This window comes from Myotis myotis, unplaced genomic scaffold, assembly GCF_014108235.1.
Source record: "Myotis myotis isolate mMyoMyo1 unplaced genomic scaffold, mMyoMyo1.p scaffold_m19_p_4, whole genome shotgun sequence".
Taxonomy (NCBI): domain Eukaryota; kingdom Metazoa; phylum Chordata; class Mammalia; order Chiroptera; family Vespertilionidae; genus Myotis; species Myotis myotis.
This window is the reverse complement of record NW_023416346.1, coordinates 117,731,311-117,742,326: the sequence shown is the minus strand read 5'-3', so window position 1 is coordinate 117,742,326 and position 11,016 is coordinate 117,731,311. Positions and strand designations below refer to the sequence as shown.

Below are 11,016 nucleotides of genomic sequence, written 5' to 3'. Positions count from 1 at the left end.
TTACTTCTCCAACTGGCATTTTGCTTCTTTGGGCATTCCCATCATTCACATATAAGATCTGGATTTGTCTTGTCATCATAAAATGATACGGAGAAGAAAGAATCCTTTCCATCCCACACCCCAATGTGTGATCATTATTGTGCTGAGAATTTTAAATGCTTGAAATCAATGTCTCTTGAATAAAACAGCAAGAGAGTGATAATGTCTGTAAATATGCAGCTTGTCCTGATGGAGAAACAGGGCTCCTGATTTATTTCTCTCTAGTACTAGTAGAAGGAACTTTAGTCAGAAGTTACCTGTCACAGAATAACAGCATTCTAGGTACCTCCCCCTTTTAAAAAATATTTTTTTAGATTGATTTTGAGAGAGAGTGCAAAACACCCACCAGCCGCCTCCTACACTCCCCCCCCCCCCTACTGGGGATCAAGCCCACAACCGGGGTATGTGCCCTGACTGGGAATTGAACCATGATCTCCTGGTTCATAGGTCAATGCTCAACCACTGAGCCATGCCAGCCAGGTGGATGTTGAGCATTTTTCATGTGCTTGCTCACCATTTGTATATCTTCTTGGGAGAAGATGAAATCCTTTGCCCATTTTTAATTGGACTATCTGTCTTATTATTGAGTTCAAAGAGTTCTTTATGCATTTTGGATAGCCGTCCCGTGACTTACTATAATTTAAAAATAATTCTTATATTTCCTAGGGCAAGTCTACCCATTTTTTTTGTTTTCCAAGGGTGTCTTGGTTTTCTCGGTCCTTTGCAATGGCAAGAGAACTTACCATGTGCTTACAAAGATATCATAACATTTTCCTTTAATCTTTTTTTCTTTTAACCTTATGGTATCACCATGCCTTATCAAGCATGTCAAACTCAAAGGCTAACACGGGCCAAATAAACAAGGTTTATGTTTATGTGGGCCGCAAATAAAACCCAAAAAAACAAAAGCATCAATTTTCATAGGTTTATTTTAATAGAGACATGCTGAATACAGAGGGCTGAAATAAATGAGTAATCGTTAATGAGTATGCGTTGTGGGCCGCAAGTTTGCCATGCTTGCCTTAGATTAATCTTTTATAAATAGTATATAAGCAAATTTAAAAAATCAATACTACAATCTTAGTCTTTTAACTGTAATTGTTTTAATCAGTGATATATTTAATATTTACCTAACCTGCTGTATATTTTTTACATTTATTATAAAAATTTCAAGCATAAACAAAAACAGTCAGAATAGGATAACAGACCCCTGTTTACCCATTATCCAGATTCGATAATTATCAACATTTTTGCCAATCCCCTTTCATCTATCTCTCCCCTCCCATTTTATGCTGCAGTGCTTTAAAAGTAAATCCTGGATATCATATAGTTTCATAGACAAATAGCCAAGTGTGTTTCTCAAACAGATGGCATTTAAATTAAATAGAACTACCATGCCATCATCAGATGAAGAAACATTTACAGTAATTACTTATCATGTATTATTGAATCCATATCCAAATTTTTCTAATTGACTCTTTTATTCTATAAGAGTTCTTCACTCACTCACCCACTTTTTTTTTAATGAAATTGATTTTTCAGAGAAACCAGGCCTTTTGTAGTATAGAATGTCTCACAAATTGTATTTGTTTGCTTCCTTGCAATGCCATTTAACTTGTTCTTCTATCGCTCATATTTCTTGTAATGGGGTAGTTAGATGTCAAGCCTTGATTAGGCTCATATTCAATTCTTTTGGCAAGAAGACTTCATAGGTGATGCTGTATGCTTCATATTGCATCACATCATTAGGCACAGAAGATCTGGTTTTTCCCACCTTTGGTGATGCCAAGATTGTTGAGTAAATTTAGATGCATATTTCATCTACTTACTTGCTTAATTTTATATTTATTGTTTTTTACAACCCCATTTTCCCCCTTCTGTTAGTCTGCAGATTAAAAGAAGTTTCTTTGACCATTTTAATGCCTTGCCAGCATGGCTCAGTGGTTGAGCATCGACCTATGAACCAGGAGGTCAGGGTTCGATTTCCGATTCCGGTCAGGGCACATGCCCAGGTTGTAGGCTTGATCCCCAGTGGGGGGTGTACAGGAGGCCGCCAATCAGTAATTCTCTCTCATCATTGATGTTTCTATTTCTCTCTCCCTCTCTCTTCCTCTCTGAAATCAATAAAAAATATATTTAAAAAAATAATGGTTACTCTGGACTTTACAACATGGTTCCTTAACTTATCAAAGTCAAATGTTAATTGGTACTTTTACATTTCTCTGAGAAAATATAAGGACTATAGAACACCTTAACCACATTAGTTCCTCCAATTTAAATGCTACTGTTGTCATACATTTTAATTCTCTCTGTGTTTTAAACCCTCTGAGACATTACTATTTTTAGTATATGAGTGTTCATTTTTACCCACATATGTACTGTTTTTGTTGCTCTTCTTTTCTCTGATATGTTCTCTGTTATCATTTTTGTTCTGCCTGAAGAATACTCTTTAGAGATTTCTTTACTACAAGTCTATTGGTGGCAAATTTTCTCAGTTGTCTAAAAATGTCTTTGTATCATATTTGTTCTTGAATGATGTGTTTGCTAGACACAGAATTCTAGATTGGCAGTTATTTTCATCTAAATTGACAATCTCTTTTTATATATACATTTACTTTATGTATTATAGGCACTTAGATTGTTTTTATACCTTGGCTATTGTGAATAATGCTTCAATGAACCTGGGAATACAGATATCTCTTTGAGATACTGATTTTGTTTCCTTTAGATATATACCTAGAAGTGGGATTGCTGGGTCATATGGTAGTTCTACTTTTGTTTTTTAGAAACCTCCATACTCTTTTTCATAATGTGCACACCAATTAACATTCCCACCAAGAATGTACAAGGATTCCCTTTTCTCTACATCCTCACCAGCACTTCTTTTGTCTTTTTTAAATAATAGCCATTCTAACAGGTGTGAGGGGGATAATTCATTGTGGTTTTGATTTGCAGTTCCCTGATGATTTGTGATGTTGAGCACCTTTTCATGAATCTGTTGGTCATTTGTATGTCTTCTTTGGAGAAAAATGTCTATTCAGGTTTTTGTCTATTTTTAAGTTGGATTATTGGTTGTTTTGCTATTGAGTTGTGTATATACAAGTTCCTTGTATATATTGGCTATTAACTCGTTATCAGATATGTGGTTTGCAAATATTTTCTCCTATTCCATAGGTAGCAACATTTTGTTGATGGTATCCTTTGCTGTACAGAAGCTTTTTAGGTTGAGGTAGTCTCATTTGTTTATTTTTGCTCTGTTTTGCCTGCGCTTTTGGTGTCATATCCAAAAAGTTATTGCCAAGACCAATGTCAAAGAGCTTTTCTCTGTGTTTTCATCTAGGAGTTTTATGGTTTCAGGTCTTATATTTGTCTTTTTATCCATTTTGAGTTAATTTTTTGTGTGTGGAATAAGGAGTACGTCAAATTTCGATCTTTTGCATGTGGATATTCAGTTTTCCCAGCACCATTTATTGAAGCAGATTAACAATAGCCAAAATTTGGGAGCATATGGGAGGCAGCCAATCAATGTTTTTTTCTCCCTCCTTTTCTCTCTCTCTAAAACACACACACACACACACACACACACACCATATCCATGGGTGAGAATTTAAAAAGTTTTTTTTAAGATAAAAGGTTTTTATTCAAAAGATGCTATATATATATATATTTTATTCCCCTGTGCAGTATTTCACTCAGATAAAACCAGCAGGCTACGTGCTGCTCAAAACACAGCCCCAGAGAGGATCTGGAAGGCACACTGTCCAGAACTGGTTTCCAGCTATCTACCCTATATACACAAGTCAGCAACTCCCCTCCCCACAGAACCCATCCACTTGGGTAAGCAGGCGAGAGGGGCCTGCAGCAGTCCCGCCTGAGCCCCATAACCCTAAGAACAGAGCAAGTGTGGTAGCCCTCCCGAAAAGGTCCCCAAGTTAGAGGAGGAAAAGAAAACTATGGCAGCAGCCGTGGAAGCTTGGAGCTGAAGGGAACCAACCAAATAAATAAATAAATACATAACGTTGACCTCCAGGCTAGAATGCGCATCTTTCAAAACAAACAAACAAACAAAAAAACAACAACCAAAAAACAAAACAAAAAAAACCAAACCAAAACAAAAAAACAACAGGTAAAATAACAAAGGCAAATTTTTTTTTAAATATATATTTTTATTGATTTCTTACAGAGAGGAAGGGAGAGGGATAGAGTTAGAAACATCGATGAGAGAGAAGCATCGATCAGCTGCCTCCTACACACCCCCTACTGGGGATGTGCCCGCAACCAAGGTACGTGCCCTTGACCGGAATCGAACCTGGGACCCTTCAGTCCACAGGCCGACGCTCAGTCTACTGAACCAAGCCGGTCAGAGCAAGGCAAAAAATTTTTTAAATTAGATCAACTACAATCCTTTTGTACACTATCATGCCAGCTGTACACACATTTACAGTTTTTCTGTTGATTTGCATTGTTTGTGCGTTGTGTTTGTGTGAGGTCTCTTGGCTTTGAAACAGTGAAGTAAAAACCAAAAAGGAACACCAGAAAAAGGGCAGGTGGCTCAGCGTTTAGCCCTGTAGCCTCTTCCATGGCACCTTTCATATGAAGGGTGGGGAGAAGAGGGCGGGAGAGAAAAACAGGGAAAACCAAACCCGGGCAGATTTTTGGGGAAGCAGCAGGTAAAAGAGGCAAGATCAAGTATTTCTCCCAGCACAGCCGGAGTCCCCACAGAAGGCACTCGGAAGAGGTGACAGGAACTTAAAAAATGGTGCTAGTCCTATCCCACCCCAACCTGTTTTCCCCTAACCTGACCATCAGGGCATTCAGTGAAGGGAACAGTTCCATGACAGGGTTCTGACCCCCACCCTCCCACCCCACTCCACCCCCCCCCCCCGGGATTTTGCAGAGTCCAGCAATGCTGGCTGCACACCTATGAGAAGGAGAGAGCATCTGCGAGGAACTGAGGCCTAGGACACCCGGAGGAATTTCTTTTCCCCTGTCCGAGGCCCCTCCAGGGGCCTGGGGTCTGGAATGAGTTGTAAATGTTGCTGTATTAAGCACTGTGCTGCTTGGTGAGAAGTGTCACTGGTACAAAAGCTTCCTCTCCCTGGACCATCTGCCAGGGAAAGGCTGCTATTTGCTGGGCCCTGGCGACAGGCTGTGGAGATGGATCTCAGCAGTTTCCTGGGGCAGGAGCACATCTTGCATCCACGGATGGTTCTGGATTTCTTCAACGGATGGCCGATCGGATGGCCTCAGGGCTAAGCACCGTCCAATGAGATGCTGACACCCTGAAGAGACCCTCTGCCTGAAGAAAACCTGGCCCCTGATGATCTCCTCATCGTGCTCAAAAGGAATTATCTCCACAGACCATGTCATACAGCAGGATCCCCAGGGACCAGACCGCTGCCGACCTGCCGTGGTAGTGATGGTAGCAGATCCACTCTGGAGGACCATACGCGTGGGTCCCGTCAAAGTCCGTGTAAACGGTGCCCTTGGGCAGCGCCCCGGACCCGAACTTGACGAGGACGTTCTCGTCCTTGATGTCGCGAGGGAGCACCCCGCAGCTGCGGGCCAGCCCCTCCTGCTGGCCGCTCACCCTCCCCCCACCTCCGTGATGAAGTCGAAGAGGTCCTGCACCGGCTGCAGCCGTGGGCAAACTATGGCCCGCGGGCCGGATCCGGCCCGTTTGAAATGAATAAAACTAAAAAAAAAAAAAGACCGTACCCTTTTACGTAATGATGTTTACTTTGAATTTATATTAGTTCACACAAACACTCCATCCATGCTTTTGTTCCGGCCCTCCGGTCCAGTTTAAGAACCCATGGTGGCCCTCGAGTCAAAAAGTTTGCCCACCCCTGGCTAGGGCCTCTCCAGGATCAGAAGGAAACTGTCGGGGCCTCTCAAACCAGCCCGGGAGCCCAATGACGCCCGAGAAGCCCGAGCTCACCTTCTTCAGCAGGACCATTCCATGGGCACCCGGGTTCCCTTGGGCAGCTCTCCGCCGTCGGAAGTCCTCCGGTCCTTCCCCCCGTGCTTGATGGCCACCGGCAAGTGGTCGGCCACACGGACGCCTGAGTAGACGGAGCCAAAGCCGCCGCTGCCCAGTAGCGGGCCCACCTGGCCCTGCGGCTCCAGGGGCTCCTTCTCCTCGCCGGGTGCCAGCCTGGTGGCGTGCAGGTCGTTGCAGGGCGCGGCGCGCAGGTGGGCAAGTGAGTTGCTTTTGGACAAGAGCATCCCACCCTCCAGGGTGTCGGCCAGGGACTGCCTGGAGCCTGCCGCAGGAGCCGGGACCGGCTGCCTATGGCTGGGCTCAGGCTGCGGCTGGCGATGCTGCTGCTCCAGACGCCGCCGCCACCACCGCCAACTCCTCTCGGGCCTTCGCCGGCCGCGGCCCAAAAAGTTTTAAAAAAATTAAAAAAATTTTTTTGGTAACTCATCATTTCTATGTGCATTTTCAAGAGCTGGAGAACTGAGAGCCCTAGTTATTCTGATTTCTATTACATCTTCACTTCAAGCACTGGCATTCCTGCAGTATTTCGTATCTTTTTTTTTTTACATTATTTTTTTTCTTTTTATTGTTTTATTGCTTAAAGTATTACAAAGGGTATTACATATGTGTCCTTTTTTAAAAAAAATATATTTTTATTGATTTCGGAGAGGAAGGAAGAGGGAGAAATAGAAACATCAAGGATGAGAGAGAATCATCGATGGGCTGCCTCCTGCATGCCCCCCACTGGGGATCGAGCCCGCAACCCAGGCATGTGCCCTTGACCAGAATCGAACCTGAGACCCCTCCGTCCGCAGGCCGACGCTCTATCCGCCGAGCCAAACCGGCTCGGGCACATATGTGTCCTTTTTTTCCCCCCCGCCCTTGACAATCCCCTGGCCTCCCCTACCCCCCAGTGTCTTATGTCCATTGGTTATGCTTATATGCATGCATACAAGTCCTTCGGTTGATCTCTTACCCCCCTCCCTCCTGTCCCCCAACCCTCCCCAGCCTTCCCGCTGCAGTTTGACAATCAGTTTGAGGCAGCTCTGCCTCTGTATCTATTATTGTTCATAAGTTTATAATTTTAAATCTTGAGTGCCTGATTTGAAATCATTCCTATATTATGTATGAAAATACTAGACTTTTATCCCAGGCCATACAGAACAGCTGTTTAGTGCTACAGATAACAGTGCTAAAGTGGAGAACCAGAGATGACGCAGGAGTGACTCGGGCTTCTGAAGGGTGTGGAAGGACTGGGATTAGTAAACTGAGTGATTTCACCATGTATAATCGGCAAGCTATTCAGAGGAAGCTTGAGGCCTGAGTTGGAGACTACCCTCTAAGGCAGGGGTGGGCAAACTTTTTGACTCGAGGGCCGCAATGGGTTCTTAAACTGGACCGGAGGGCCGGAACAAAAGCATGGATGGCGTGTTTGTGTGAACTAATATAAATTCAAAGTAAAAATCATTACATAAAAGGGTACGGTCTTTTTTTTTTTTTTAGTTTTATTCATTTCAAACGGGCCGTAGTTTGCCCAAGGCTGCTCTAATGGCAGATAGCAAGAAACAGCCTTGGATACTTCTACAGATGTGTACACATTCTTTCTTTTTTTTTTTTTTTAAATATATTTTATTGATTTCTTACAGAGAGAAAGGGAGAGAGAGAGAGTTAGAAACATCGATGAGAGAGAAACATCGATCAGCTGCCTCCTGCACACTCCCCACTGGGGATGTGCGCAACCCAGGTACATGCCCCTGACCGGAATCGAACCTGGGACCCTCCAGTCCGCAGGCCGACGCTCTATCCACTGAGCCAAACCGGTTTCGGCAACACACATTCTTAATCATACCTCTCAATAAAGGTAGAGTCTTTCTTCATTCAAAATAAAAAATTTTTTTTTAAGGTAAAAACACACATCATGTGATGACTTCTTTCAGCTTTTGTAAATTTGAAAAAGTCTTTATTTCCCTTCATTTTTGAAAGACATTTTCACTTGGTATAGAATTCTGGGTTGATTTCTTTGAATACTCTAAAGATGTTTCTTCACGGTTTTCTTGCTTGCGTTGTTCCAAAGAGAAATGTGCTGTTTTTCTGTTGTGATTTTTTTTATTGTCTCGCTGCTTTTAAGATTTTCTCTTGATCACTGGTTTTGAGCAATATGATTATGATGTGCCTTGATATATTTTTTCTCATGTTTTTCATGCTTGGGATTCATGGAGCTTCTTGGATCTGTGAGTTTATAGTTTTTATCATATTTGGAAAATTTTTGGCTATTATTAATCTGTTATTTATCCTATTTGGTATAATTTCATCTCAGACATTGTAATTTTCATTCCTTGAAGCTCAATTTGGGTCTTTTAAAGAATACCTTCCATGTCTTAACTTCTTTGAGTATATGAAATACTCTTATTACTCTTTTAATGTTCCTGTCCACTCATTCTAACATGTGTGTCATTTGGGGGTTGGTTTGATCGATTGATTCCACCTACCTCATTTTGGGTCGTACATTCCTGCTTCTTTGCATGCCTAATAATTTTAAAACAGTTCTCGCCCAAGGATATGTTGTTGTGTGTGTGTGGGGGGGGGCTTTTTTATTTTAGAGAGAGAGGGAAGGAGAGAGAGAGAGAAACATTGATTGGTTGCTCCCTAACCGGGGATTGAACCCACAACCTAGGGATGTACCCTGACCAGGAATCCAACCCACAAACTTTTGGTGCACGGGACAATAATGCAGCCTGGCCAGGGCGGCATGCCTGGTGGCATGTCATTTTTAATTGGACACCAGACATTGTGAATTGTACTTTGTCAAGTGATGGATAATTTTGTAGTTCTTTTTAAATTTAAATTTTTCCATCACCATTTATCTAATGTTGTATTTCTATAAACATTCTTGAGCTGTATTCTGTGACACAGTTAAGTTACTTGGAAAACAATCGGATCCTTTCAGATCTTGCTTTTCAGATCTGTTACATAGAACCAGAACAATGTTTAGTCTAGGGTTAATTATCTCCACAGTTGACCTAAGATTCTTCTGAGTCCTCTGCCAAATTCCCTGTGAATTTTGAGTTTGTCCAGTCTGTTTAGTGGGAACAGGCAGTATTCTTGGCCCTGGTAAACTCTGAGTACTAGCACTGTTCCCTCTAAACTCTTCACTTGGTTGTTTCTCTGGCCTTGGGCATTTTGTAACATAACCCTATTGACTTCTCTGCTAAATACTCAAGTTTAATTACATTTACAACTCATTCACGTGTTCTCTGCCGATAGCTGGAGTCCTCTCTTTTGCAGGTCTCTCCTCTCTGGAACTCATTCCTGCTAGAATCTAGATATTTTGATCTCCTCAGATTTTCAGCTGTCTCCTCAATTCGGGGAGGTTGCCAGTCTATCGCTGGATTCCCCTTCCCTGCACTGTGACCTCAAAACCTAAGGCAGTAGTTGGGGTGATCATAAGGCTCACCTTGTCTGTCTCCCAGCTTTCCCCATTATTGTCATTTGTTGCCCTAATGTCTAGTGTCTTGTAACCCAGTGTTTCATAGATATTTTTTTCATCTTTTGGTTGTTTCAGTGGGAGGGTAAATTTGATCCTCTTACTCCATCTTGGCCACAATCCTCTTAATAATTTCTGATGGGAGTGTTTGACATTGTGTATGAAAAATTACGGAGATAATTTGATTCTCTGTAAAGTGTTATTTTCTTATAGAATAAGAAAATATTTTTACTTTAGCTTTAGGCTGGCAGCTGAAAGAAAGGCAGTTCTCCTTAATATAATCAGGGATTAAACTGATTTGAAGCTGGGAGTAAGTCTTTTTGAGGGCTTATTCATTTCTGATTTATCCTTATTTCTAATATATGGCCCTTCTGAGATTCCAGTGGAAAATATGGAGTGTTTATCAGAGCCTCTTTTCCTTGGTGGACCCTAAACTTTTAATTTCCCCCCTATCCCTTTGAGACTATTGGAAACACTGCTCAGCTCCTCGGTCTATGAGTCATCGCTTCTGCTAAGCCTCTCAGCCTTTCAGCTGCTTTTTTAGAATCAGTAAATGCCTTGGAGGGAAAAGCAGCCAGAAGTGAACGTTGGTCTCATCTTTGTGTGTTTCTCATCTCTTTTTTAAATCTTGGCTCTCAAAGCCCTCATTGAATTGGCTCTGATACCTTCAAACAGATTTTTAAAAATACCTTACCTCGTTTTTCTGGTTGTACTTGCTGAGACTTGGTATGCAGCAAGTTACTCCACTATGGCCAGATATAGAAAATCTGCCTTTCATGTTTTTGTTATATGCTTCATTTGACTTCACCAAGGTGTTTGAAATTTGCGTTCTATTTTATAATCCCAACTTTCAGTTGTTTACTAGTGTTAGTAGTGTGCGCGCTACATGTATATCGATACAATGTTCTTCACCAGTCATTTCACGACTGCCGTGCCGTTTTTGAGCTCTTTATTTTTATTTTTTTGATGCAGCATTTGCTGGGCTGGATTTTGTTCTCAAACAGTTTTCTCTGGGAGCCTCCTTCCCCTGTTTCAACTGGCTTGGTATCCATCCAGGTTATTTGTGCAGCTGCTGTCCTGAAATTATTTCTTCTTCTTATTTTCCTGGTTCTACTTGCCGTTTCTTTAATATTATGTCTTTCTCTTTCTAGGCTTACACAGTAACACGCTGGAACACATTCTCCAAATTCCTGAAAAGGGTTTGGGAGGGTACATTTTTTGACTCTTTGCATGTCTGAATATGTCTTTATTCTGTTTTCACTCTTGATAGTCGAAGCTACATTCTTTTCTTTCTTACAGCGTTTAGAGGCAGTGATGAGAATTTGGAGAATAATATTATTCTAGTTCTTTTGAAGGCAATATGTTTTTCCTCTTTGGAAATGTTAAGGATTTTTTCTTTATTCTTGGTGTGCTGATATTTCACCGTAATAGATTCAGATAAAAAATGTAAACTGATCCTATTTGGCCTGTGATTGACTCTTTAAATATGAAAACTGTGTCTTTTTTTTTT

The 11,016-nt window shown here is 41.7% G+C and overlaps 1 pseudogene; it reads right to left on the bottom strand.

The window, feature by feature from the left end:
• Window positions 1-5,159: 5,159 nt before the first annotated feature.
• LOC118654693 lies at window positions 5,160-6,306 on the bottom strand (annotated as a pseudogene).
• Between the last annotated feature and the right edge of the window lie 4,710 nt (window positions 6,307-11,016).